The sequence below is a fragment of the Acomys minous genome, assembly GCF_964271855.1.
Source record: "Acomys minous genome assembly, chromosome: 8".
Lineage (NCBI taxonomy): Eukaryota > Metazoa > Chordata > Mammalia > Rodentia > Muridae > Acomys > Acomys minous.
This window is the reverse complement of record NC_140489.1, coordinates 24,826,026-24,852,546: the sequence shown is the minus strand read 5'-3', so window position 1 is coordinate 24,852,546 and position 26,521 is coordinate 24,826,026.

Below are 26,521 nucleotides of genomic sequence, written 5' to 3'. Positions count from 1 at the left end.
CTAAAAATTAATATCATAATCTTTATATAACTCACAAGCTAGGAATATATTTTGTAATAATTAGTACAATATGCTATCTTGCTCATATTTAGAACTCATTCATGTCCTTTTTAAAGAAGAAATTTTCTCCAAAAACAAAGATGTTCAGATCATGACAGAAAATGCATTTATAACACTGGAGAATTTTCTCTAGCAATCTCAGTTTGAAGACTTTAATTTATTTTCAGTCTGTTGTGTTGGTCATTCAAGGTCATGGTATAATACTCACTAGGTAAATGCTGTACCCCTAAACTGCACCAACAGTACAGATGTTTCTCCAAAAATAATTAATTCATTAAATAATAAGAGAAAAGCAAATGATCCTGTGAATCTTCCATTCATGGAGATATGGAAGGCTAAGAACAAGTAAAGAAACAGTTAACTTGTGCCAGTTTGTGAGCAACAAGGTGATGAAAGCTGATGATCTGTCTACTCCAGGTCTTTGACCCTTACGCCCCATAAAATTTCACCCTGGGGTCTTCCAGCTGCTTTATAATTATAGTGGGTTCATGTTGATTCACTTCCCCAACGGCAGTTCATTGCCAATGCGTCTTAAATCACCCGAGGTTCCTTTTGAAGTTTACAGAGAGGTAGATCTTCACTACCTTGTGTTCAGATTGGTGGTTTAAAACAAAAGGTGAAGTTCAACAGTTTATAATATATTTTAATAAGTTCCAGAGTTTCTTACTGGTCTACCACAGTGAGAGCTTCATGTTCTACCTCCTGGTGGTGCTGGTTTAGATTCAAGATACTTTATTTTCCTGATATCAATTTCAACTATGCATGGAAAGTTATTTTTCTTTGGATCATAATATTAACAGCAATATGTTAGCCTATATTATGTGGCACTTCAAGAACTACTGACTCTCTTAGAGCTGCTTCATCTGGCAACAATGGTAACAGTTATTTTTCAAAGGATATAGGAGGAGACCCCGGCAATACGAGGTTTAAGGGGAAAGGTACAACAAAGATTATACGGACAGAGTTTACATTGAGCTAATCTCATCCAGGTGGCACCAAGTACTATTGGAGGCACAAACGTCAACAAAGGTATAGCCCTAGCACTCACTTTGATGCTAATGTGCAGAGTTGATCTCTCCCAGGATATTTTCCCCCTTGGACATTTAGCCTCTAGCAAATGATACTCAAGATTATTCTCTTGGATTTGATTATTTATATTCATTTTAGCAAATAAAAATAAAAGAGAATCTGAACATACACACACACACACACACAGACCACAAAATACATATAAATCTGGTCTAATTCAGTATCTAATTAGCTGATGGCACCATGATTATAGAGTTTTCAGTTTGTGCAACCTATTTGTACAGTTATCTATGTTGTCTAAGCAAATTTCTATCCATAAATTTTCATGTATGTGGAAATATTGGAAAGATATTTTAGGGTAGAATTCATGCCATCACATAGATTAATGTGAAATTTGGGTTATCTTTTGAGAAAACTGCTTGGTAACAGCAAGGGCCTGTTTTAGACTTGTACCATAAAAAAATAAGAATGGTAGATTAATAACTTATAGGGAGAAAAGATATTTCTAGAGAGTAGATCTACCTAAGTCTTCAGTAAATTTGTCATGGAATTTCTCAAGGTGTCTCTGCCCCGGATAAAGTCGCATTATCTTTGTGTAAAAGGTTTACATGTATTAATATACTATCAATAAATGTTTAAAATTTTTTTCTTATATGAGCCATGTTCACTAGAGTAACAGAACTGATAGAATAAACTCATATTCCAAACAGGAATTTTTGTGCTGACTTGAGTAGTAGGTTGTTTTCGAGCTGGAGGGTCTAAGAAGTGTCCATATTCTCAACCCGGTCCTGAAAGCATGGAGGTTTCCACAAGAGATGCTGGCAGGCAAGAACAGAGGCAGCAACAACACAGGGTAGACCCACACAGAGAGGCTGTGGAAGTAATCAAGGAATTAATTGCACGATGTCTTAAACAGGAAGTGTATTTTTTTTTCCATAGTGTCTCAGTGACCAAGACAAAAAAGCTGAGGAAACTCAACCAGATTTCACCTTACTGCACCCTAAAATTGTGATTTTTCAGTGTTCAACGGATTTCTAAAGTTGTGTTCTTTGTGGAGAGGATGATATGAGAATGAACCAGGCCTGAAATGAGAAAAGTCTTTATCTTCAAATAAATGAATCCATCTACAATTAATTTGTGTTTAAAATGTGCCTATTATGTGGGTTTAAGCTCTGCGATGGTCTAATTAAATTATTTGGTAGAACACTAAGAGATCATAATGACAACCCCCATTGCTTGAGTAATTATCCTGTCAAGGCTATGAGTGGATGGTTCTCCTGAATGAGAAGAATTAAGGTTGAGGGTTTTTTGTTTTTGTTTTTAAAATTTTTTTTTGTCTGATATATTTTTTTACCACCTCTTCTATATTCTCTCTTTTCATACTAGGAAAAGAATGTTATCACAAAAACTTGATATCAATTGCCTTTGAAAATTCTCATCGCCCATGGCATTTCCTCACAGAGAACTCTCAGTCTGACTATACAACAGATCATAGCATAAATTCCTGGCCACTGATAAGTTTTTATACCAAGTAAGTTTAAAATATAACTAATCCTTTGAGAGTATGATAGATGTGACCGTGGTAATAGGTATGGTATATATTGATCAGGACATTTGTTCTGTGTTACAAGACCCTGAAGCACAAAGTAATCTGTGTAGCTGTTGGTGTAATGTGATATAGAACATTAGAAGCAAACCCTTTTCTTAAAATATGTCACAACACAGAATTGTCTCCATCTATGTCCCAGACTGAGAGCCTCACTGCTCTATGTAAAATGGGAATATTGAGAGAGAGAGAGAAAAAAAAAGCATGTTCTTTATTCCAGAATCTTACAACTTGTCAAATTGCTGAGAACAAGTGGCTGATGATAGGTCAGCATTAAATGGGGGATATTTGTATACACCTTTCTCCCAAGAGCCATTTAAGACATTCATGTTGAAATGACTTAAGAGTTGAAGGATGGAGAAAAGTGTTGTGAAATGTTGTAAAATGCTGCCATCCAGAAAGGACATGGACGTCACACATAGCAATTCAGAGCTGATAGGATTGCTTGCACAAGATTGGACCTTTCAGTGTCCTCCATGGGTAAAAGAAATGTTCATGAGTCTCTATACTTTCCTAAGGAGCTAAGACTTGTTAATGTTTGCTCCAGGAGATGCATCATTATTTTCTGGTGGTGTAGTTACATGGGAAACAATGAGAAGTAAGTAAGTAAGAAGAGGAAGTGATTTACTAGAGAAAAGAATGATAGAAGAAAGAAAATATAATAACATTTTTGTATATATCTAGGATACATTCAAAATAAATAATGAAATATTAAAAGGAAATACAGCATAAATAAAAATGAAAGGAAAAAAACACATTTGTCTTTCATAAAATTTATTACTTCATATAGTGTGATATAGCCTTAATTTCTTAAACTGTCATTCACTGCACCTTTTGTTATTTAATTACCCTATATTACTAAATGTCTCGCCTTTAAATGTCAAAATGTCCATCTCTCCAGACAGCTCTTTCACAGATGATGATTTGAAATACTTTGCCCTGTAGTTTTAAAAATCTGTGTGTTTCTCAACTTACTGCATTTAATTTCCATCATTATTTCTTTCTACATAGTTCATAGTATCCCTCTCAGAAATGTTAATAACTGCTCATTAAATAAAGCATCATTTGTTCCATATTGCATATTGAATAGGAACAAAAGGTACATGGACCATAGAGGAATTTAAAAATACTCATGCAGGTAGAAGTCCATCTCTTCACCAGGAATGAAGAAAAGGATATGTTTCAGCAAAGACAAAATGAGAATTGTTTGCAGTAGAGAACAAAGGGAGCAGGGCTATATCTATTTTCTTACTCTTTAGTCATATTCTTTTGGAAGATGCTATTACCCAGTCATGTAAAAGGAGTTTGCTGCTGCTGCTACCGTCTGCCCATTCTCAGAAGGTATGAAATCACCTATTGCTCTTGGCAGGCAGGCAGTTCCCCTGGAGTATATATGCAATTTCTACTCTGGTAAAAATAAATTAAAGGGTTATTAATGGGTTAATAAACTTATCAAACTATATCTAACACAATTCTTGCAGTACGGCATGTGTGTGTGTGTGTGTGTGTGTGTGTGGTTTGGGTTTTTTCTTTTTCTTTTTGCTTTTGCTTTGTTTTGTTTTTTTTGAGACAGGGTTTCTCTGTGTAACCTTAGCATTCCTGGACTGGCTTTGTAGACCAGGAGGCTCCCAAATTCAGATATCTACCTTCTTCTGTCTCCTTGAGTGCTGGGATTTCAGGCTTTTGCCACCATGCCCAGCTCTGACCTATCAATCTTAACTACAAATCAATAAATTGTCCTAGATTCACTCTATACTCAAAAGTATAATATGATATAAAAATAAATGATTACTAGTAAAAACAGTAGCAGTAAAATTTTGTAAAACTTGAGACCTAAATGATGAAATGAAACCATGTCTCAAATGATAATCTTAAAGATGCTATTACCCAGTCATGTAAAAGGAGGTTACTGCTGCTGAACTCTCTCCCATTTCTTTGGAAAACAAAAAGAAAACTGGGAATTATAGTATACCATGATGTTTCGCAATGGCCCACCCAGTATCTATGCAAAAGGATTTAATGAAAGATGAGCCTCCTTTCTGGATAAAGAATCCTGCTGCTGCCAGTGTCTTGTGGAAAACTTCTCTGTGTTCTTGAGAAGGAGAAACAGCACCAAAGAAAATTCTGATGATGGAGACTGGAAAGCTGTTTGAAAACTTACAAATATTTATAGCATAAAGAACTTAGGAAATAGGATGAGTTAAAATGTTAGGACCAAGAAAAGCTTAGTAGAGTAAATTTGTGTCCTCAGTATAAGGTGATTATCACAATATCTGATGCAATCCAGGACTAGAAGCTAGCCATTGATTATATGACTATGTTAAATATGTATCATCTTACTTTTCAATGAATGTGTATCTACATCATAAAAGAAAGGAAGGAAGAAAGAAAAAAGAAAGGAAGGAAGGAAGGAAGGAAGACAAAGAAAAGAGATAAAACTGGAGAATGAACTTGTTTAGCAGGAAACGTAGAGAATGGCTTACCATGAATACGTGCATGAGGAGTAAGTGAAGCATGTTATAAAATATTTGAACTCATTCCAATACTAGTGACCCTTTTGCAAACCCAGATGTTTAAATAATGGCTCAACTGGGATGTGTGGGATTATAAATATGTCCCATCTGCTGCTACCGTCTGCCCATTCTCAGAAGGTATAAAATCACCTATTGCACTTGGCAGGCAAGCAGTTCCCATTAAAAGGTAACCCAAAACCTTCCCTAAGGCAATGTCTTTCAACATTTATCTGCATGGAATAGATGAAGGTCAAGACCATCACTTTGTTAATCAATCACTGGGTAGAGGTGCTATGGGAAGTTGTTTTAAGACTTAATTGAATGACATAAATCTTCCTAATCATAAACAAAGAAAGTAAAAGCAAATTTAAATCTTTGCTCTAAGAATCCAAATATGTATTTGCCACACTAAATGGATAATAGAGTCCTTCTATTCAAATGGACACTTCTTTACAAGAATTGTAATTTCTTGATAATATATAAACATATATATTGACACCTGTGGCATTAATAGTAGTAAGAATATGTTAAGGATCTCATGACTTCTGTCAACTATTATTTCATCTGTGAACACTACATATTTGTATTGGCATGTTATTTTTGTTTCTAATCAGCTGTCAGCTTCATTAGACAGCTGTCACAAAAGATCATGGAAAGTGTTTTTCTCATTTTTTAAAGTACAGTTTACAACAACATGCCGAAAATATTAATTAAACACATTAAAATTAGATGATATATATTAGATACATTTTCCAATGGGATGTATAAATCAACAAAAAAATAAAGAGGAAAATAACTTTAGTTCTCAGATATTTTATACCTTTCCATTGTGTGCATTAGACCTTACCTAGCATATTTACACAAACTTCAAAATTCCTGAAGGGAATAGTGTGCATTAGTGCGTGCTATCCTCATTTTACAATGTGAATACACACTGAAGTGTTACTGTTAGTATAATTAAGAACTCATGGATAGAGAGATAGATGGACAGGAAGTTAGATAACAGATCACAGATAAATTGATAAAAAGAGACATGGCATGTACATAGAGAATACATATATGTGTATAGGTGTATACACATATATGTATAGATTATAGATGGCTCTGAAAATTATAGATGGGACCCATTGGTAGATTTTTGAAATCCTTTTAATTATAGATATAATGTAGACTTAGATGAGTTTTAATCTTACTCTATAAATGAGCAATTATTTAATTTAGAACAAGTACTTTGGACCGAACTAATTATTCATATATATATATATATATATATCACAAGAAAGGAAATTTGACATGATTTTTGTTAGCATCAAATGGCATATGACCTGTGAATGCAATTATGTACTTCAAAGTAATAACCTAATAATACATTTTTACTTTCAATTGTCTAGTTTAGAAAAAAGATTTATAACACCTAATTTTCTAGAAAAAAATAATGTTTTAATGGAAAAGCCACACTGCGTAACTTTTAAAGAGCAGGCTACATTATTCCTGTTCATAGAGTCATAAATCAGAATAAAACTCTACATACATTAATTGTATCATAGCTTTGATTCATCTGTTGCTGGAGGAAAGTCCAACTACATTTGCAAATACTGATTTCAGTGCCTGGAGATCTGGTTACTGCTATGCCATGGGTATTGTTATGAATGTTGAACTATCTCCTGTAATCATGGGATGATAAGGAATGTTCCTCAATTATCCCTGATTGGAACTAGATGGTTAAAGAAAACTGCTGTTGTAATTATTTACTCAATTAATTAATATAGAAAGAATAATTTGATTATATACAACCTGTAAACAAGTACACCTGGATACACTTCAGTTACACATTCATTGAATAACAAGACATATTATATTTGGTAAGAAATATCTATAATTCTTTAGTCATCATAAGTAGCTCAGATCTCTTATAAATGGGTATCCTCAAACTTGTTCTTAAAACTTTGTTTCTTGAGTTAGAGGTAACTGAAAATAGTGATTTAGCACTTTTGTTTCAAAATTGACAATATAAAGATAAATGAAAAAATGTTTGAGATAAAATGTGTTTTGAACTATTTTGCCCTTAATACAATTTTGTAATTGGTTTGGTAGGAAATTATAACATTTATCTTAACCCATCCCACTTACTTAATAGCTGCATTGGTATCTAGAAAGTAATATAAAGTTAATAAAGTAAATAAGTTAGATTACTAATTGAATTAAAATAATTAGTAAAATTGTTTTATCAAGTATACTTTTATTTGTGTGAGATGGGCTAATATCCATTATCTGTGCCATTTGTGTACATTATAGATTAATAAGCTGAGGTCAACAGATTGATATTTATTCGTTAAACCATCCAGTAGTTATGGACTCTGGCCCATGTGTCTACTGTCTGACAGAGAAGAGGATGAAATAAAGATGAAAAAAACCCATTGATGTCTTCCAAGCAGGTTAAAAATTTGAATGATATCTAATAAAAAAAAGAGTATATTAGTGAAGACAAATTCAAGCATGGATAAGGAGAGACATGAGGATCCATTTAAGGTGAAATCCGGAAAAGACTCTTTAACAGCTTCTTTAATGAACAGCTTCGAATTTTGTGATGTAACCAATGGACACTCTATTGGGCTTTGTTGGAAGCTGAGTGTCAGAATGTTGTATGTAGTGATAGTTGCCTATAATTTGCTACAGAAGCAATAAATGTCTTGGGTTAGATTTTACAAAAAAAAAAGTGATTAAATGTTTTATTTAACTGTTATAATTTGAAAATAGATAGAAAATGTGTAATTTGGCTCAAATAGTATAAATTTTTCTGTATGTTGTTCATCTATCTGAGGGCCATGGCTGTGAGGTAAGCGCTGAGAGGCAGAGACAACAGTTATGATGGAAATGAAAAGATAATGCATTGGTGCAGTTTCCCAGGCATTTAGGAGTGAAATCTCAGATGACATTGATATCAAGGGCTGCCTCATTACTTTTCTCAATCTTTCTGCAAAATACCTACAGAGTCACCTGAAGGAGGGAAGGTTTTATTTTGGTTCATAGTCTGAATATACAGTCGCACTTGGTGGGGAAGATAAGACAGGAGGAGAATGAAGCTGGTGGTTACACTGCTTCTGCCCTCAGAGAGCAGAGAGTGACAAATGCTGTTGCACATCTAACTTCCTCGTGTTTATTACTCCCACATCCGAGTCACCAATATCCTCTATGTCATCTTCTGATGCTCAGATTTTCTGAATCCATTCTCATCATTACCATCAGAAGTGTGTTTCCGTGGCTATTTTTATCCAATCACTTTAACAGTGAAAACTAGCCAGCATAAATGGAAAACAGTACATATATATGTATGGGAGAAGAGGAGAGAAATAGAGCCAAAACAGATAAACAATTTTAGGACAAAATCTGAGATTTAAATGAATCAACTACAACATCAAACTATGCAGAATTTATAGGAAAAGTTTTCAATGTGGTGCCAAAGTCTTGGCTAAGTACTTCCCACTGCAAAACTACTGCGTGTGTAAGAGTAATATTTTGAATATAGTTAGGAATCACACCAGTCTAGGAAAAGTGGTGGTAGCAGAGTTTCTTCTAAGATCCATGACCTCAGTAGCCCCATGTAGGGGACTAGGTTTCCAGTACTAGGCATGATTTCACTCCTGTTTAGAGGCCTTAAGTCCACGCCTGTTAAACGCCATTAATACGTGATTGACACTGTTTCATCTCTATGGATATCTTGTTATGCTCCCCCTTGCTGTGGTTTCTAGGCGTTAGAGTTTGCAGAGTTCTGTCACTATGTAAGGGTGACTACAGCAAGGCGGCTATACATTTAGAATCAGCTCGAATAATCTGAGTCCCGTGTCCTAAATCTGCAATGTATGACATAATAGAGGTTTAGCTCCAAACTCTGGTACTCTTCCAAGACAATAGGAAATGCCTACATTGTTTTGAGAGTAGCTCAGACTACCCTTCCTATCCATTGAAAGGATGTTTCTCATGCCTGGTACTTGGTTTTGTCAGTCTATGAATCTTCGGACCACACAGTCAGATCAAGTGGTGAGCTTTGTTTAAGAAAGAAAGAATAAGCAGGCTACCAAGATGAGACTTGATAGCCTATGACCATATACTAGGGGAAGAGGTACCCCTCCATCTTAGACCTAGGAGCGGGGAATATGGTGTAAGCAGGAGGGAGGGAGGAATGGGAGGTTACAAGTGATGGAATAACAACTGAGTTGTAATCTGAATAAATTAATTAAATAAAAAACAAGAAATAAATTTAAAAATTAAGAAAAAAAGATTTATTTGCCTCGGGCCTGGAGAGATAGCTCAGAGGTTAAGAGTGCTGACTACTCTTCCAGAGGACCAGAGTTAAATTCCCAGCAACCACATGGTGGCTCACAACCATCTGTCATGTAATCTGGTACCCTCTTCTGGCCTGCAGGTGTACACTGTATACGTAATAAGCAAATATATCTTTCAAAAAAAAAAAGATCTCTTTGTCTCCTTTTCCTGCTTCTTCCTGGAAAATGACCTTTTTCCCACTCTCCAGTTAGAGTTTCCATTCCTATTATTTTTTCCTTCAAATAATTTCTTAATTCATTATTAATTTCTTAGTATATTGTAAAACATTGAAAATTTTCTTCCTGTGACTTGATTCAGATTTTTTATTTATTTATTTATTATTTTTTTTTGTTTTGTTTTTTGAGACAGGGTTTCTCTGTGTAGCCTTGGCTGTCCTGGACTCGCTTTGTAGACCAGGCTGGCCTCGAACTCACAGTGATCCTGCCTCTGCCTCCCGAGTGCTGGAATTAAAGGTGTGCGCCACCACCACCCGACTTGATTCAGATTTCAAAGAATGAACTGCAGAATGTTATATAATAAATTTGGTAAAAGGAATTTTACTCATCTCAGAGTTTAACTTTTTCAAGATAGGCAAAATTTGACCATTACCTGTTGAAATTCATCTTTGAGTGACTGTCAAAATAGTGGTTTCTAAATCAGACCTCGATGACAGTAGCTAGCCTACCTTTGATATTTCTAAAATTCTCTTTTTTTAATGATTCTTTTTATGTCTATTTATTTAATTTTATATGTATGTGTTTTGCATATATGTGTGTGTACTGAGTACATGCCTGATGTCCATGGAGGTGAAAAGAGGCATCAAATTACATGGAAATAGAGTGACAGACTGTTGTGAGCAATCATATGAGTGTTGGAAATCAATCCTTGATTCCTCTGCAAGAACAAATGCTCTTAAAAACTGTGCATTTTCCCATCCTGTTTTTGTTTGTTTGTTTGTTTGCATGTCTGTTTTTTGGCTTTGTTTTGTTTTTAATATAAGTGGCAATAGTAAGTGTTCTTTTAAGTTCTTAAAAATGTAAGCTGTGATATCTTTCAAGTCGCACAGTAAAATGGAGCAGAGATACCATATACCACACACTCTCACACACACAATTGGAGGGCTCATTTGAAATATATCTCAAATTGTGCAGGTTTGAAAAGGAAAAATATTAAATATGATGCTATTCATGTGTGTATACATATATGCATATGTATTTATGCATGTGAGGATAAATGTATTCATTCAAAGATGTAGGCAAATTAATTCAATCATAAAATATCAGTACTGTTAAATTGCGGCTATTTTCACATATAGGAAATAAAATAGTGTTCTTTAATGAGACACCAACAGTTTAGTTGCTAAGCTTCAGTTTAACTGTAAGCACTCTGTGCTGGTATCTGCCTAGTAGACACTTCTGTGACACAGTGATTCAATTTCATGTTTAATTCCATGCCATTACCTGACTTCCAATCTTTTTGTAGCTCTTTACAAATAGTCACTGGCTGGTTGTTGTGAAGTAAATTCCCTCCTGGCAATCACATTCTCTCTTTATTAAGTTACCCTTGAGCCAGGGCACTTGCAAACAGCTTGGCTCCACAAAGCAGCACACTCCAGTAGAACAAATGCCAGTGCTGGCGTTGCTTGGCAATATAAGCACCACACCAATGTCAATAGAGCTTATATTCACAATACAGAATTAGGAGCAGTTGTTCGGAATAGTGTCTGCTGTGTGGCGAGTCCAACTGTTTGCTGCAGCCCAGTGGAAATATGCATGATTTTTAAATTCTGTTTGCTTTGGAAGTATTTAATCTGCTCTGCTCACAATTTCTTAATCATCAAGGACTGCAGAAAAAATAAATAAATATCTACAACCAATTGGTACGTATTATTACGAAATATAGAATACAAAAGAGACTGTTGGCAAACCAGACAAAGTAGAGTAGTTTTACTTATTTTTTTTTTCAGATAAACTGATTAATTCTCTTGCTGACTATTCAATTATTTGCTGAGCTGCACCTGTTTGAAAATTGTAGCTTAATGATGTCCTTTGAAGCTCACAGAGCTCATTAGCATGCTACCAAACCCTCATGATCTTTGAAGTCTAAACAAAGGCCTCATAAATGGAGGTCCAGCAAAGGTCTAAGTAGGCTCAGAAGGAGATCTGAATATCAAAGGCAAAACAAGGTTTGACACAGGACCCGAAATCTCCAGTTTGTTTTGTTTAAACTCAAAGGACTGCTTCAACTTTAAGGCTTTCCAACATCGTCCACTGCCTGGGGATGCCATTTTAATAAGATCAATCTACAACATTGAGTGTAATTGTCTTGTAACATTTGGCTGGCCTGTGGAGAAAGTCTGCAGCAATGAGGCCAGAGAGAATTCCAACATGGGTTATGGAGTGCTTCCAAGTGAGGAAAGTCAGAGAGTGGAATAGGAATTTAGCTAAGTTTGTATGCCGTTCCTGGATTTTTGTGTGACTGTTACAGAAGAATTGGGTACTGCAACATGTGAAAACTGGCATCACCACAAATTGCTAAGATAATAAAAAATAGTGTAAGATCAATAATATTGAAAAACGTATTTGATTGATGTTATTTAAATAGTTATTTCAATTTTATGATTAGTATAGAAAGTGGCCAAAGGCTAGACTTTTTATGAAGCTTTTGTATTCAAATTACTATTTCTATTATACTATGTATGAGGCTAAAATATCTGAAAGCATAGAATGGCCTTTGCGTAATGTCTGACATGAAAAATATGTATAAGAAGATCAAAATTGTTTTCTACATATTAGCTTTGTTTAGGCAGAGGGAGCTCTGCATGGCCTAAAACCTTACTATGTACCCAGGGATTCATTTTTAAAATTATAATATAATTACTGCATTCCCTACACTCTCTTTCCTCTCTCTAAACTCATTTAACCCAGTTGTCTACCTAATTCATGGAATCTTTTCCTTTGTTATTACATATATTAATAATATGTATATTTAAAAATATAAATAGAACTTCCTTACACTGTGTAGTAAAGCAGTGTATATAGGACTTCAGGGTTGACCACTTAGTTTGAGTAGTCAATTGGCGAGGGCTTCCTTGAGGAAGCCCATTTCTCCTGTTCTTAGCATTTTTCAGTTACCTACCATTCTTAGTCTAGGTTTGAAGCCCAGAGAGCTAGAACTCTATATAAATAAGAGTCAAATGGTGTATACTCACATATCTGGACACTAGACCAAGGGGCATGACCCATGAAAGTCTTCACTTACCAGGAAAGTGGGACAGAGGGGAGGACATCCTATGGGGCCTCTAGGTGAAAGAAGCCCAGGAGAATGGGGAAATAGAAGGTTCCAGAGGGTCCTAGAAACCTACAAGAAGAACATTATGATGAGTGGATCTGGGCCCAGGGCTCCTGCTCAAACTATGGCACCAGCCAAGGACTGTACGTGCAGTAAACATCGAACCCCTACTCAGATCTAGCCAATGGACAGGACAGTTGAGTGGAGAGTGGAGAGTGACTTTCACATGAACTCTGGTGCCCCTATTTGACCACGTCCCTGGGGGTGGCGACCCCTGCTGGCACTCAGACGAAGGACAGCAGGCTGCCAAGAAGAGACTTTTGCTGACATACACCCTAGGTTAACATTGTTTATCTGGAACTTATTAGTCATAATGCTGAGGCAGACAAATGGGTCTTATTATATATACAACTCTTTTGAAAAGATGCTGGTTTAAAATCCTATAAAATCTACTCCGAACTATGTCTTAAACTCATAAATCTTGGAGTACTCTCATTGCTCAGGGACTTCTTGCTAAAATGTTGCTGAAACCATGTGTTCATTGTTGACGTTCTCCAATGTTCTCCAGTCCATACTGAAGACTGACTGAACACTTATCTAACTTATGACTGTTCCTTTACTCTAAATACAATATCCGTATACATTAAAATCCTTTTCTTTTTGCAAGATTCTTTTTTATCATTTTTTTTATTATTTTTAGTTTTTAAATTTTATTAATTTATTCATATTACATCTCAATGGCTATCCTCTCCTTTGTATCCTCCCATTCTTCCCTCCCTCCCATTTTCCCCTTACTCCCCTCCCCTATGACTGTTCCTGAGGGGGATTACCTCCCCCTGTATATGCTCATAGGGTATCAAGTCTCTTCTTGGTAACCTGCTATCCCTCCTCTGAGTGCCACCAGGTCTCCCAATCCAGGGGACATGGTCAAATATGAGGCACCAAAGTACGTGTGAAAGTCAGACCCCACTCTCCACTCAACTGTGGAGAATAAAAAATAAAAAATAAATAAAATCCTTTTCTTTGTCTTCTTACTTTTTTGGAATTTTTGAGGTAAGTGCACAACGTATCATATATTTTTCTGTACAATTTTTGGAGATTTTGAATATACTGAAAAAAATTAAATGAGGTCAATTAATCAGTTGAGAAACTTAAATGACAAAATCAAGAGGTATAAAATATACCTGGGTCAAAATGTTTCTCTATATGTATAAAGTATTCTTTCAGTGTGAACCTTAGGAATTATTGGCTCTATTTAATTTATTGTTTTCCTTATGAAAGAGGCAGATATTTTAAAACTAGGTCAAATAAAACTTCATTCCCAAATCTTTTGAAATCATCACAAGATAAATAAAATCCAGAGTTCCACAAATTGTTTTTGTTCTTTGTTTGAGTCTTCATTGTTAGTTTGTTTGAGGCTGAGTTTCTCTGTGTAAACTCTGTTTTCCTGGGATCGAATTGTAGACCAAACTGGTATTAAACTCATAGAGATCTCCTGTCTCTGTCTCCTTGAGTACTGGCATTAAAGATGCGTGCAAACATGCCCATTTTTTATTTTTATTTGTGGTCATTGCCATCCAAAAAGTGATTAGGTAATGATAGTCCAAAAAACAAAGGAAATCATGCTGAACTTAAGATATGGTCAACTTTTTTCATTTTCATGTTTTATAATCAATCAATTCTCATTTTATACTGTTAGCCACAATAATAAATATATTTAGTTAAAATAATTTTAAAATAATTCATTAACTATTATTTATATTTATAATATTTATTTTAGATGCCAAATCAAAATTTGAATGTCAATTTATATATATCTGGCCTTGAATTGAGATGTACTCTGGCATCATACATGATCCTGTTTGAAAACAGAAACACCATATCATTACTTGGTGTCTGGGTGTCACAATTGAATAGAAAATGAATATATATAACTTAAATAATATTGTTTCAGTAGTATTAGATGAAGTTAGGATTAATATTACTCTTATTAACTATTAACCACAAAATTAAATCAGTTCTCTATTAATAACTGAGCTATTGGAATGAGTACATTATTTTCAAAAGAATAAATACAAATACCTAATGAATTTTTAAAACAGTATTTAGCTTCCTTTTATAAAGGTAAACTAAACCTTTGTTTTATTTTCCATTTTCTCTCAGAAAACAGATGTCAAGAAAATCTAATAAGCATGTGGGGAAAATGACCTTTATTCGCTGCTGGGAAGAGTGTACTAGGACAGTCAATGTGGATGTTCCTTATAAAACAGAATACAGCAAGTGTATTATTGAAAGTCACCACTCTGTATATTCCTAAAGCAGTCTACGACAACATACCACAGAGATCATTCTATATCCATGCAAAACGTGGAATTCTATTTATCCATAATCAAAGATAAAATTATGACGTTTAGAAAAATATATAATGTTTTATAATGTTACATAAGAAAAAATGTCAGACTCATGCAAGTTCAAGGTTTAGTGTGTGTGTGTGTGTGTGTGTGTGTGTGTGTGTGTGTGTGTGTAGGTATGTGTTTGCTTGTAGCATGGCGATATAAATTAAGGATCGTGAGAGAGAGGAAAAAACACCATATGCAGTAGTCTGGGAAGGGGGATAATATGATACAGTAAGCCTAAAAACAACAGGAGACAATATGAGAAAACAATCTGAGTATGAGGACAGAAAAAGAAGAAAATATAATAGTGTAAATATATGGAAATAGTATAATATAATTAGTATAGTATAGTATAATGTTTTGTTTTATACTTGGGATGTAGACTTTGAATGGTAAAAATATTTAAGTGTTCTACTTCTTTATCTGGCAATTTATGATATATTTATTCATTATCCTATAATTTTAAATGACCCCATTAACATTTCATCATGCGGCGTTGCTTATAAATTAAAATCAAGCTTTCTTTTCATAGTGGTCAAATAAGTCAATATGACAAAGAGATAAAATTAAAATTAAAACACAGTATCATATAATAACTGCCGATATTCAATAACAGTTCTGAGCATGGCATGTGGTGTATGTGGACACTCAGGACAGTACTATTAAAATAAATAGCCATATATACCCAAAGACTAAAGTGTAGTGGAAGAAGAGATGTGGAGTAAGTAGAGTTCATATAAACGTCACTTCCCCTATGGCCTTTCCTTTTGGTTCACTTTCTTTTCATATTGATACAAAACATTGGCATGTCAAATACTTCTCAGATTCTAGCAAAGAATATATATCCTAAGTCTAACAGATAGATATAGTCCTATCTATAGATATCTAGATCTAGATCTAGATATAGATATAAATAGATATAGTTAAATAAGATCTTCAAAAGTCTCAGAGACACACAGAGTATGGCATTTAACGATGTTCTTATAATCCTAAATTTCCTTGACAAGAAGACAAATTAACTACTGACAACATCCAGCTGACCTCAAAGAAGATGATGACCATCAAAGAACCTCCCTATGGAGATGGGTTCAAATGTGGCAAAGCAGCCACTGGGCAAAATGTTCTCATTCTTGCCACAAAGAGAAATCTGCCTAATAATGGGCAGCTTAGATGCAGGCAGAGCAGACAGGGAACTCTGCCAAGACAGAGTAAGCAAGTCCTCAATAGTTCCTGCCTTATGAATAAGTCTGGTAGAGGTATTGGGCCAGAAGGCCAAAGATGAGGCTCCAATGTTATAGAGAGTGTTGGGTGACTGTTCAGTCACTAAACTGTCTCAAGTCATTTTCTTCATTTTGGAAACTGCTAACCTGCACTGCTGGTTCACTCCATAATTTTTCAAGTCTCTAATGAGGTTGAAGACCAGATAGTTTAGTTTTACAATCAAGTTTAGTTGGCTAGGGGATACGATCTTTTTAGATGAAGATGAAGGAGTTAAGTTAATAGAGAAGAGATAGGCTAGATATTGAATTTCATTCAGAAATTTAGACCACCAAAGACAGGAAAGATGTTTATGTTAAGTTTGACAAATACAAGTAGCCAAATCACTATGAATGCAACATTTATAGAACTCATGATTGCCACATGGTTCTCCCTGATGTATGTAGTTTGTTTTATGCATTTGTACCATAATAAATGTATATGAAAAAATAACACGTGATGATATTAACATGTTAGCCATTTTACTTGATCTAAAGTGAAGAGCAGGCAGTTATGATATAAGAGTCATAATTCCATGTGAGTTATTTTTCAAATACGATACCATTAATAACAACTTGTCAACTATAAATTAAGTACTGGTTGTACAGAATTACTGAAATATCAATTTTTATTTATTTTTCATTACATGGTGTTACCATAGCTGGTTGCAAGCCTATAAATATTGCATTTCTGACCCAGAACTCTAAAGGAACTAGCATATTTTATTTCCTAGGTTGTCAATATAATGAACAACTTATAAGTATAATTCTGTATTTGCCAAACCTATTTGATTTCCTTAAGCAATATGGGTGTGATTTATAAACTGGAATACATATTACTTTAGGAGGCTATACAGCAATATGACAGCTAAAACATTAACAACATATTTAGAACCTATTCCATACTTTAAGCACATTATTATGCAAGGAATTTTCAGTATGCTATGCTTGAGATAGTACTCCTTGCGGCTTTATATCCAAAGATTTTTCAAAACAATTCAAAGAGTAAAGATTTATTCAATTATTTTTAATTTTTAAAAAGAAAGTGTCATCTTTGGCTTCTCTGAGAACAGATATTTAAAATCCACTCAATAACACTAAAATAATTTTTACTCATTTATAAAAATAAATGCCTTGTATCTTACTTGATTTTCCCATTCTGATTTCTTATTCCTATCTCTCTGACATCACATTTAAAAGACTGTGTGTAATGACTTCTAGGCTTTCTTCATAAGGAGGTTCCCAGGTATGAGCAAATAAATATTTATTGAGTCATATTTTGAGAGAAAGAAATGTAGAAAAATTAGCTTGAGCTGGATTATACAATTTTCCTCCAGTTCATTCCACAATAGGGACAATTAATGCTTAGACAGCAGAACAATGGAGTTCAAATGGCACTATCAGGAATATTCCTCATTGTATCTAACAATGCAGTCTTCAATCAGCCCAAAGAGGAAAGGGACTGAATTTTCTACTTCAAAATGATTTTTAGTAACTTTTCCTGAACCAATCTGATTAAATTCTGACCTGAAAACCTCCCCAATAGGTGAATCTCCTTCAAACGTCAAATCATTGATTTCTTAAACTATTTACTATTTGGGTCAATTTATCAGGTTATAGACTATGGTGTCTTCTCTCTATCTACATAGAGAATATATAACTCAGTGGGAAATACACAACTACAATAATGCATCAAGTTCTTGTTTTGTTCTATATATGTGACTTTCATTAAAGGTTCAGTAAAAGAAGTTTTATGAAGAAAAGAAGACATTTGAGATGGAATGGTCATTTATAAAAGTGTTTCATGTATGTTATTTGCATGTGTACATGTGTGTGTATGTGTGTGAACATCTGAAAGTCATAAGACAACTTGTGGAAGCTGATTTTCTTTTTTCATCACATGGAATTAAACATAAAGCTTAGGTTTCCATATTTGACAGTAAGCACTCTTACACTCCGAGCAATTGCTGCAGCCCTTGTTCGTTTTTGTTTTTTGTTTTTGTTTTGTTTTCATGGAATAGAAAATATCTTGCTCCTCTTTCTCACCTAACAAATATCAGTACAAGAATGCAGCATCAACATACAAACAAGCAGTAAGCAAAACAAAATTTCATTCTGGGTTATAAATAATTGATTTGTTTTTAAAGTATCTCAATTGTTCAAGTCTTTCATGCAGATCATGTATGTCCCTCTTATTAATGACTAGAATCAAGTTTTTGGTAAATAAAGGATATTATATTCTTCTCTTACTCCCATTCTCTCTTCATCAACATCTCTTGCAGAAGTGGCTATAGTTAACTGTATTAAATTGTTTGTTTCCTGTTTTGTTCCTGACCTTATTATCTCTACTTCAAGAATTTTACAACCCTTTCCTAATTCTCCAAAGTAATCCAAAATAAACATTCAGAAGACAGAAACAACAGAAACATTTGTCTATTCTTTGTTTCAAAATAAAGTATCACATAGGTGTGTTTTGTTTTGTTTTGTTTTGTTTTGTTTTGTTTTCTGGGAAGCTTACCTATGTGCAGCCAATGTGGACTCTATTTGCCAACCCAGACTTTCTCTAGCAAATGTCTGTTTCTTGAAGACACACTGCTCAAATTTTACTTTCCAAACTATGAATTTAGTAAGAAGAATAATAATCCAAATGTCTCTTTCAAAAATAACAAAACACATCTCTGAGATATGTATTAGTTCCACCCTCAATCTCTGGTAATCTGTTGACTAAAGTCCTTCTTCTTCTTCTTCTTCTTCTTCTTCTTCTTCTTCTTCTTCTTCTTCTTCTTCTTCTTCTTCCTTCTTCTTCTTCTTCTTCTTCTTCTTCTTCTTCTTCTTCTTCTTCTTCTTCTTGTCAATTATTTTATAAATATAGGGCTATTTTTTCTCTAGGAAAGAATTGGACATTTGTTAAACTGTCATCACAAATCCAGCTGTGACCTGGGCAGACAGTAGGGCAATATAGAACTTGGTATATAGAAATACTGTCAAGCACAGTTGATAGAATGCCTGTGTAGAAAACCAGAAAGTGCTAAAACTGGACATGGTTCAGCACACTTACATATTCAACATAAAGGATGCAGAGGAAAAGGGCCAGACAGTTGATTTCATCTTCAGTTTACAATCAAGTTCAAACCGAATGTGGGCTACATTAGATTGTCTCAAGGAAAACTAAGAAAGAAAATACAGAGATAAGGAAAGAAAGAAAGAAGGAAGGAAGGAAGGAAGGAAGGAAGGAAGGAAGGAAGGAAATATAAGCAGGCAGCAAAATAAACAGAAATCAAGAAATAGAGAGAGAAGAATATACTGTTACAAAGCTATAAACATCTGATAAAAATTGTGTCTGTGAGTGAATGTGCATATGTGAGTTTGTGTGTCACCTTCATTAACATTTATGAGATAAAAATCTTTAGTCATGAAACTTAAAATCTTCTGTAATGGAAAGTAATCTGTCAACAGAATAAAATGAAAGCCTACAGACTGGAAAAAGATCTTAACCAACTCTACACCTGAGAGAGGGCTAATATCCAAGATATACAAAGAACTCAAGAAATTAAACACCACCAAACCAAATAACCCAGCTAAAAAATGGGGCACAGAACTAAAAGAGAATTCTCAACAGTGAAATATTGAGTGGATGAGAAATATTTAAAGTAATATTAAGCATCATTAGTCATAAGGGAAATGCAACTCAAAAAGACTCTGAGATTCCATCTTACATCTATAAGAGTGACTAAGATCAAATCCTCAAGTGACATCACATGCTTGCAAGGCTGTGGATAAAGGGGAACACTTGACTGAAACATAAAATTCCTCTTTAAATTTAAATTCAGTTAATTTTCTTTAAAATCGAAATACGTGATCAATACACGATGTATTAGACTTCATAGGTAAAGAATCTTATTCTAAGCAGAATGTCTTACTATTTTCTTCATATGAAACATGTTTGCCCAAAACCTAATACAAGTTGGCAGAATACTGTGACGCTATTTGCACAGAGACCTGTATGAAAAGATCTGTGTATACTCATCCCTGGGAGAATATAGATTAAGGATAAGATATAGTTGTAGAAAGGAGAAGGTGAGATGCAGCAGCGTCAACAGGTGTCTTGTAAGAGTGACAATGTATAATTGTGTAGACTGAATTTCTTCCTCTTCATTGTTCTAGGCCAGTGCTTCTGAGGATGCATCACCATTCTACAGTTAAGAAGCGGTGAGAACTAGCCTTGTTCCAGCTCAATGGACTGTGTGAAAGCATTAAGTGTGAATGTGCTCACTGGGAGAGCTACAGGTTCTGAAGAGGAAATAAGGTTCCTGAAAAATGTTGTAAATTTCAAAAATATATGTTTCTGGAATAAATATAGCAGTATTTAATTATGTTTTGTGGTCTCAGTTGAAAGAAAGAAATATATGAGATTTTATGTGTATATACAATTAAAGATAACTAATAAGTGTTGTTATTAATTACCCAATTTAGTTGAGATCCAACAAAATAGAAATCTGTGTCCTCTGTTAATTGACATTTCCTGGATATAATGATACAAATAAGTGTGATTATGGCATATAATAACTGATATTTGAATTAGTCAAGTTAGCATAATATTTTGAGATTCAAATCAATCTATACTAAATCAGAAATGTATTCCATTTTGTGTGTTAATACAAAATGCAGTTAATACAACTGCAATATGTCTATAATATATTTTTCATAACATTTTATATAATATGCATTTATAATGAATATTTTGATCGTTGACAATTATTTTAAATGTTTTCTACATGGACGCTAGCTATTTTCCATTTGTATGTTATAACCATACTATTGCAATTAAAGTGGTATCTCATTGAGCTTTTGGAATTTTTTTTTCTGGAGAGTTACACATTTATTTGCTACTTACCAGTTAAATTTGTGTTAATGAATTTACAGATACAATATTATGTCAATCTTTATAATTGCTATAACATTTCAATATTATATAAATAGGAGCTTAACCGATCAAGACAAAGATACTTAATGAATAGAATTTATTTTCATTAACTCATACTCATGCTTTGTAATTTATTTTTTACTTTTAAAAAATTAATTATTTTATTTATTCACTTTTCATGCAGGTCATAACCCCATCCCTCTTCTACCAGTCTCACTCTCCCTCTTCCCCCATCCCCTCCCCCTTATTACTCAGCAAATGGGAACGCCCTGCTCCTGGCTTCCACCCACCTCAGGGCATCAGTTCTCATCAGGACTGAGTGTTGCCTTTTCAATGTGGCCTGGCAAGGCAGTCCTGCCAAGGGGAAGTGATCAAAAAGCAGGCAATAGAGCCCATATCAGAGACAGCCCCCACTCCCCTTACTAGAGGACCCACTTTTAACTAAATAAATTTATTTATCTACTTTATATCTGACAGAAGTTTTTCCTTCTTCCTCTCCTCCTAGTCCTTCCCTCCCACCTACCTGCCATCTACTCCTCCCTCCTTTCTCTTCAGAAAAGGGGAGATAGTTCACTAATATCAACCAGCCTTGGCATATCAATTTTCACTAAGACTAAGAAAATCTTCTCCTGTTCAGGCTAGCCAAGGCAGCCCCGTATTGGGAAATGACCCCAAGGAGAGGCAGCATTCTGAAAGCAGTTTCTCCTCCCTCTTCTGTTCCTATGCCTCTCCCCACTTTCCCTATTCCCCCTCCACACCTTCCCTGTTTCCTTTTAGAAAATGACAAGCACAACAGGGGTCTCAATCAAACATTTAATATTAACTTGCAATGAGATTAGGCAACCCTCCTTTATAATAACACCAACAAACCTGGGCTCCAGGGGCTCCCAGAGTCTGAAGCAGCAATCAGGAATCCTGCTTGGTCTGATATAGGTCTTTTCATAAATGTTATGTTATGTTTCATTATGTTATTATTGTGTAGATTTGTCTTGTCTTGTTGTGGGATTCCTAACAGTGGCAACAGGGTGTCTCTGACACTTTTGCCTACAATGGGGACCCATTTTCTCTCGTTGAGTTTTTAATTTATGTTTAGACATATGATCATGTAGTCTGCATTAATTTTTGAAAAAAGTTTATTTATCATTTTTTGTTTTTTCTTCCAAGTATATTTTTTCTTTTTATTGTTGACATGACATCCTTGACACAATCTTGACTTTAAACTCTCTGATTCATGTGACAAATGAGTTTTCATGATATATCACTGGCTGTTGGTAGACTCTTCAATGTGCAGATTTTTAAAATGATTAATACATTCTCATTTATCAATCTTCACTTTTTATTTGCTGTTTGATGTCATATTCAGGAACTGATAGATTGTTCCAAAGTCATATAGGTTCTGGTGCTATTTTTCCTTCTAGAAGTTCTATAGTTATAGGAAGTAATGGATGCTTGAACCTCACTTCCACTTTCCACGGCCTGTCCCTAGCATGTTTCTATAGGAATTTTATGATTACTTCAATTATTGCTGTAAAAATTCTAATTGGACTTCAATGTGAAAACATTCTTTTATCAGTTTAGGGAAGGTTTTAATTATATTGACTTTCAATTTCTGTTACTCACTTATAGTCACTGTGATTAAACATCAGATCAAACCCATTTAAAGGAAAAAAGATTCATTTTGGCTTGGAGTATCAGAAGGTTTAGTCTATGGCCACTTTCTTTATGGCTTTATACCTGAAGTGAGACAAACAGTCCTAGAAGTGGAGGCTGCTCACATCATTGTAGCCTCAAAACCTACAGAGAGACCCCGCAGAACATGTTTCCCAAAGGCATGTATTCAGGGAGCCACTCCATTCCTACAGATGCCAATTTATTACAGTTCATTCAATATGAACTCCTGAGTGAGGCAATCCATGGGTAGAGTCAATGCCTTCATGGTGCAATCATCTCTCTGTGCCACCAGGTCTTTAACCCCATCAGACAGTTGAGAAGGAATAAAATTAATTTCCTTAGTACAGAGGAGGTGAAAGTTAGCAGGTTCCCAAATGAGAAGATGACAGAGACAGTTTGTTACTTGAGCAGTCACACAAAATTCTCTATAACATTGGAGCATCACCTTCATTCAGCCTTCTGGCTCAATATATTTTACAGACATATTTGTGAAGCAGAAACTATTGAGGACTTGCTTACCCTATAATGTACCCATATAATTCAATTATAATACAAGGTTTATTTCTTTATACTTTGAAAGTGTTATTGCAAGCTGTTTATGATAAATAAGTTATACAAAATCTACAGGTCTTTTGGTCAGACTGGTGATAGCGAGACATCTAGCTTTACACACAGAGAATTTTCTGGGTTTAAAACTTTTTAATATTAAAGACAGCCATTTTTGACCTACCATGTAAGTCCTAATACAAATCCCTTTTCATATATGTTTGTTCTATCCACTCTGCTCCTCTAGAGAACTCTTACTTACAAACTTTGAGTATCTAGTTTTCTCTGCTTTTTATCATAAAATTTTAGAAAGAAAACACCGTGGTCCTCATTCCATATGGCAAATAAATTATTCTTATATTTTTCACACTTTCATGATTTTATTTTTACATGAAGGTTATAGAGATAATTTCTGCTGCTCTTTCACACATGTATGCCATTGCCCATTGGTTGCATTCATTAGTTATATTACAATATCTTGAAATTTTATGTGTTTCATCATGTAATGTCAAAAATTATAAGGACATTTTAGAATATTTTTTTCTCCTCTGATTTTTATTTTATTTCATTCTCACTGGTCTATTTTGTAGTTTACCATAGTAGTTCTAGAGACCTGAGCAAGTGTTTACGTATGCAATGAGATAGTCCAATATCCTTACACTTCAGGACATGAAAGACAGATGGCAACCTTTGAGTCAGTGTCAATAGTAAGATACATGTGTTTGACATCAACTGCTCAAAACATCATTATAGATTTATAGATCTTTTGGGCCTGTCATTGGGCATCAACATATAGGTAGATGATAGATACATAGATTGGTTGATTGATTGATGATAGACTGATTGATTGATAGATAGATAGACAGACACTAACTCATCATCATCACAAATGAGTAAGAATGGACTCTGCAATTCTTAGTAACATCCTGGGTGTGAAGAATTCCCAACTGTTAACAGAGAAGCAATGAGCAAGGCACTTTATGATCTCTACTTCCCTTAAAAGGAAATTAACTTTTTTACTTAATGCGGTAGTGCATGCTAATGATAAAAAATACATAATAACCAAGAAAATTGAGAAGTCTATAAAACTGACTACTTACCCCACTAGCCTAAAGCATTATCTTCTGACTGAAATATATGAAGATGGAATGTAATTATTTTTATAGCATTGGATTTATACAAACCAAATGTGGAAGGCATGTTAACAGCATTGTCTGATTTGAAGGAATCTTCAGTAGACCCACTTTATGACTTCAATTTACAAAATAAATGAAATAAAACTGATTCATAATATACACAGGACTTCACAGAAAAGTATCAAAACGACAAGGTGAGATTTTTTTTTATTCCTTTCACTATTTAACAGAGTACTGGATGGTATAAATCATGCTTCTAACTCCATAACTTAAATAAATGCATCTTAACTTGTCTTCTCAGAAACAGACTGGCCTTTACATTGTTTAATTTGTTACTGCTTTATTTCACATTCTCCTGTTGCCACACTTCCCCTACTTGTTCAAATGATTCATGGTATAAATCTGGACATTTTAGATAAGATAATTAGACATTATCCATTAAAAATCTAATATCTACAGTAAAAATCTGAATCTTCCCTTAACAGAAAAGTTCAGCAACTCGCTAGCAATCGAAACACCATTCAGTTGGAAGTTTGATGGTTAAGTTTACATTACCTCATTGTTTAAGGTACAGGAAAATACAATGCATTGAACACTGTAGCTAATTTATTGCAGAATCGCTGGACACTGAGCATGAGAAGACACACTATCTTAATAGAAGCACGGGCACCACTCATTTAGGGTCGTTCCTGCATCAGCAGTCCAGAGATGGGATAGATTGACACTGTAGAATATTTCAGGATAGGACAAGTTAATTTCCTACATCCTGAGTGATGTTGCTCTAGTAACAGATTAGTGTACCACTACATAGTTGAAGCCATAGTTGTAGATTCCTTCCTTGTAACTGGCACGACGCATAGATTCTAACACCAGGAATGTAAAGATACAATTTTAAGGTTAAAATTGACATATGCTATGAATTCTCCATTTGTTGTCAGTAGTGTCTTTTTTGGTAAGATCTATTACCTCTCCAGCTATGGATAGTTGGCTAAGTTTATAGTATCAAGCACATGTATTTTATCCTGAAAGTCAACAGTAAGTTCAATTGGACAGCTATTACTTATCCCCAGGATAAAAATACAATTATTACACTATTGATGATATCTTGTCAGTTCAGGCTTTCTTGAAATTCATAGGCTTTGTACTTGGGTACTGATACAAATTGGTCCTGTACTTTGGCAGCTTGCATAGTACCTCTTGCTATTGTGAGAGCCATTTCTTTGTAATATGCTTATATTGGTCCCTCTTACACTAACTTGGAAGTTTGTGGCTGGTGGTAACTTCTCTTTGATCTTATTTACATGCCTAGCATGAATGTATGATGTTGGCTATGGTGTTTTTAGTTCCTTCTCAGAAGCATTTTATTCTCCAGGGTTCTAGACTAGCATTGTTTCAAAAGAAAGGATAGGAATTCCCCAATGCCTAGCTGTCAGAAATCACATCAGTATTTTTCCCTTTCTAAGATGATCCAAGTAAAACACAAGGCAACTCTGACTTAAAAGTTAGGAAGATACTTTTGAAATATTTTTCCAAAATTAAAACTAAAATGTCAACAAAAAATGCTTTCATTTATGAAAGAAATTCCAGTGGCTATGTTTATCTACCAAATCTGGATTGAATTTATTCAGTGTGATTTCATGGAGGTGAGGAAATATAAATAATCTAATGTCTACTTAAAAAATCAGAATTGAAGATATTAACAGTGTAGTACTTTTCAGTATAATTTATAATATTTTAGGAATCTGAGTCATATCTACATATGGAAGTCAG